Genomic DNA, 5,000 nt, shown 5'->3' on the forward strand with positions numbered 1-5,000 from the left:
AAGCTCTTACACCAATGATATACATAAGTATCTCTATCTTTATCTTTTATGTTATTTTCGTTCATCACTATACCCATTTGAGTTTGCCTGACTGAGATTTACAAGGTGACCATAGCTTGCTTCATACCACCAATCTCCGTGGGATCGACCCTTACTCGCGTAAGGTTTATTACTTGGACGACCCAGTGCACTTGCTGGTTAGTTGTGCGAAGTTGTGTTTATGCCAGGGTATTGAGCACCAAGTCTTTGGAGCCATTACTAGGGATTGTTTATGTTTTGAAAAGTATTGATCACAATTTCGTGCACCAAGTTTTTGGCGCCGTTGCCGGGGATTGTTCTTGTGTATGGACAACTGACGGTTCATCTTGTTGCTTAGATTAGGCATTTATTTTTTTCGAAATTCTTAAAAATGAGTTCTAGAGTTTCATGATGATTTGTTGAAATCTGGCTGGCTGTAAAGCCATGTCTAATTTCATTGGACCGAGGTTTCAACCTATCATCACAAGAGCTTGTTCATCCTGCTTTTGGAGCAGTGATCTGCTAAGGCTTGGCTGGCCTTTGGCCATGTCTAGTGTTTTGGACCGAAGCTTTCTTTGAAAGCTTGGCTGGCTGTGAAGCCATGTCTAATTCCTGGACCGGAGTCTTAGACTAGCATTGCACTGATTCCTGGAATTCTCATTAAGAATTTTGATGTTTTCACTTAATTTTCGAAAATCACAAAAAAAAAAATTCACAAAAACCATAAATACCAAAAATATTGTATGTTTCTTGCTTGAGTCTAGTGTCTCATCTTAAGTTTGGTGTCAATTACATGCATTCATTCATGTGTCTTAAGGATCTTCAAGTAATTCTGATGATTTCTTACTCTGATCTTTGAATTCTTTTGACTTGAGTGTTTATGTGTCTCATAGTGTCAGTAGTATACAAACTGCTAAGTTTGGTGTCTTGCATGCATTGTTATTTGATTCTTGTTGCATTTTGATTATTAAAAATCCAAAATATTTTTTTTTGTGTCTTTCAAGTCAATAATACAGAGAATTGAAGACTCAGAACATACTGCAGAGGAATTATACAGAAAAGCTGGGCATTCAAAAATGCCCAGTGAAGAAGGCAGACTGGCGTTTAAACGCCAGCCAGGGTACCTGGTTGGGCGTTTAACGCCCAAAAAGGGTGCATTTGGGCGTTAAACGCCAGAATATACCATTCTGGGCGTTTAACGCCAGGATGGTGCTAGGAGGAAGATTTTGTTTTTCAAATCAATTTTTTTCAAGTTTCAAAGTTTTTCAAAATCAAATCTTTTTCAAATCATATCTTTTCAATCAAATGTTTTCAAAATCAATTTTTTTCCTTTTTAAAAGATACTTACTAACAATTAATGATTTGATTGAACATTTTTTGCCTTTTCTGTTGAGGAAGGTTTTATGTTTGAATCATATCTTTTCTTGTTAGGCAAGTCATTAATTTTTAAAATCAAATCTTTTTAAAATGTTTTCAAATCAAATCTCTTTAAAATGTTTTTCAAATCATATCTTCTCAATCACGTCTTTTTAAAACCAATCATTTTTTTTATCACATCTTTTTCAAAATAATTTTCAATCAATTCTTTTTAACTTCTATTTTTAAAAAAATCTTTTTCAAAAATTACTTGATTTCTTTTCCACTTTGATTTTCGAAAATCAATTAGTGTTTTTCAAAAATGTTTTCAAAATATCCTAATTAATTTTCGAAAATCTTCTTCCCTTCTTCCCACATCTTCTTTATGAGTACCACTCCTTCTCAATGCACAATTCGAACTTATCTAATAAAGTTCGAATTCTCTTCTTCTCTTCTTCTTTCTATTTCTCTTTTCCTCTGACACCTCAAGGAATCTCTGTACGTGACATAGAGGATTCCACATTTTCTTGTTCTCTTCTCTTCATATGAGCAGGAGCAGAGACAAAGGCATTCTTGTTGAAGCTGACCCTGAACCTGAAAGGACCTTGAAGAGAAAGCTAAGAGAAGCCAAAGCACAACTCTCTTAGAGGACCTGACCGAATTCTTCAAAGAAGAAGAAGACATGGCAGCCGAAAACAACAATAATGCAAACAATGCAAGGAAGGTGCTCGGTGACTTTACTGCACCTACTCCGACTTCTATGGGAGAAGCATCTCTATCCCTGCCATTGGAGCAAACAACTTTGAGCTTAAACCTCAATTGGTTTCTCTAATGCAACAGAATTGCAAGTTCCATGGACTCCAATGGAAGATCCTCATCAGTTTTTAGCTGAATTCTTGCAAATCTGTGACACAGTCAAGACTAATGGGGTTGACCCTGAGGTCTATAGACTGATGCTATTCCCTTTGCTGGTAAGAGACAGAGCTAGGATATGGTTGGACTCTCAAACCTAAAGAAAGCCTGGACTCTTGGGAAAAGCTAGTCAATGCCTTCTTGGCAAAGTTCTTTCCACCACAAAGATGGAGTAAGCTTAGAGTGGAAGTCCAAACCTTCAGACAGAAGGATGGAGAATCCCTCTATGAAGCTTGGGAAAGGTACAACAATGATCAAGAAGATGTCCTTCTGACATGCTTTCTGAATGGAGCATCATAGGTATTTTCTATGGTCTCTCTGAACTATCCAAGATGTCTTTGGATAGCTCTGCTGGAGGATCTCTTCATCTGAAGAAGACGCCTACAGAGCTCAAGAGCTCATTGAAATGGTTGCAAATAACCAATTCATGTACACTTCTGAGAGGAATCCTGTGAACAATGGACAAGTCAGAAGAAAGGAGTTCTTGAGATGACACTCTGAACGCCATTTTGGCTCAGAATAAGATATGACTCAACAAGTCAATTTGATTTCTCAAAGTCTGTCTGGAATACAAATGCACCTGGCAGTACTAAGGATGCTTCATCTGAGGAAGAAGCTTATGATCCTGAGAACCCTTCAATGGAAGAAGTGAATTACCTAGGAGAACCCTATGGTAACACCTATTCTTCATGGAGAAACCACCCAAATCTCTCATGGAAGAATCAAGAGAGACCTCAACAAGGTTTCAATAATAATGGTGGAAGAAACAGGTTTAACAATGGCAAACCTTTTCCATCATCTTCTCAGCAACAGACAGAGAATCCTAAGCAGAACCCCTCTGACTTAGCAACCATGGTCTGATCTAATTAAAAACCACTCAAAGTTTCATGAATGAACAAGGTCCTCCATTAGAAATTTGGAGGCACAAGTGGGACAGCTGAGCAAGAAAGTTACTGAACTCCCTCCAAGTACTCTCCCAAGTAACACAGAAGAAAATCCAAAAGGAGAGTGCAAAGCCATTAACATGGCCGAATTCTGGGAGGAAGAAGAGGCAGTGGACGCCACTGAGGAATACTTCAATGGGCGTGCACTGACCTCCACTGAGTTCCCTAATGAGGAACCATGGGAATCTGAGGCTCAAAATGAGACCATAGAGATTCCATTAGATTTACTTCTGCCATTCATGAGCTCTGATGAGTATTCGTCCTCTGAAGAGGATAAGTATGTCACTGAAGAGCAAGTTGCCAAATACCTTAGAGCAATCATGAAGCTAAATGACAAGTTATTTGGAAATGAGACTTGGGAGAATGAACCTCCTTTGCTCACCAAAGGACTGGATGACTTGTCTAGGCAGAAATTGCCTCAAAAGAGACAAGATCCTGGAAAGTTTTCAATACCTTGCACCATAGGCACCATGACCTTCAAGAAGGCTCTATGTGACTTAGGGTCAAGTGTAAACCTCATGCCTCTCTCTGTAATGGAGAAGCTAGGGATCTTTCAGGTACAAGCTGCAAGAATCTCATTAGAGATGGCAGACAACTCAAGAAAGCAAGCTCATGGACTTGTAGAGAATGTTTTGTTTAAGATTGAAGACCATTACATCCATACTGATTTCATAGTCCTAGAGATTGGGAAGTGCATGGATGAATCTATCATCCTTGGCAGACCCTTCCTAGCCACAGCAAAGGCTGTGATTGATGTTGATGGAGGTGAACTGATCATTCAAGTGAATGAAGAATCTTTTGTGTTTAAGGCTCAAGGATATCCCTCTGTCACCATGGAGAAGAAGCATGAAGAGCTTCTCTCAAATCAGAGACAAACAGAGCCCCCACAGTCAAACTCTAAGTTTGGTGTTGGGAGGCCACAACCAAACTATAAGTTTGGTGTTGAACCCCCACATTCAAACTCTAAGTTTGGTGTTGGGAGGTTCCAACATTGCTCTGAGTATCTGTGAGGCTCCATGAGAGCCCTCTGTCAAGCTACTGACAATAAAGAAGCGCTTGTTGGGAGGCAACCCAATGTTATATTTTATATATTTCCTTTGTTATTTACTTTATTTTGTAGGTTGATGATCATGAGAAGTCACAAAATCAATTGAAAAAGAAAAAAACAGAATGAAAAACAGGAAGAAAAACAGACACCCTGGAGGAAGAACTCACTGGCGTTTAAACGCCAGTGAGGGTAGCAGTTGGGCGTTTAACGCCCAGTCTGGCACCATTCTGGGCGTTTAACGCCAGAAGGGGCACCAGACTGGCGTTAAACGCCAGGAAAGGGCAAGAACCTGGCGTTAAACGCCAGGAATGGGCACCAGCCCGGCGTTTAACGCCAGAAATAGCTCAAACGTGATTTGAGCAACATTTGGTGCAGGGATGACTTTGCTTGACCACAGGATCTGTGGTCCCCACAGGATCCCCACTAACCCCACCATTCTCTCTCTCTTCTTCACCCATTCACCAATCATAAACCCTTCTTCACCCCTTCATCTTCACACAACCTAAACACCACTTCTCCCCCTTTTGGCCGAACCACAAAGCCATCTCCCTCTCCTCCATTCCTTCTTTTTCTACTCTCTCTTTCTTCTTTTGCTCGAGGACGAGCAAACCTTTAAGTTTGGTGTGGTAAAAGCAATGCTTTTTGTTTTCCATAACCATTTATGGCATCCAAAGCCGGTTCAACTGAGAAGCATGACCTCAAGCCCATCACTAAGAAGAAGA

This window comes from Arachis stenosperma, chromosome 10 (genome assembly GCF_014773155.1).
Source record: "Arachis stenosperma cultivar V10309 chromosome 10, arast.V10309.gnm1.PFL2, whole genome shotgun sequence".
In the NCBI taxonomy this organism is placed as follows: domain Eukaryota; kingdom Viridiplantae; phylum Streptophyta; class Magnoliopsida; order Fabales; family Fabaceae; genus Arachis; species Arachis stenosperma.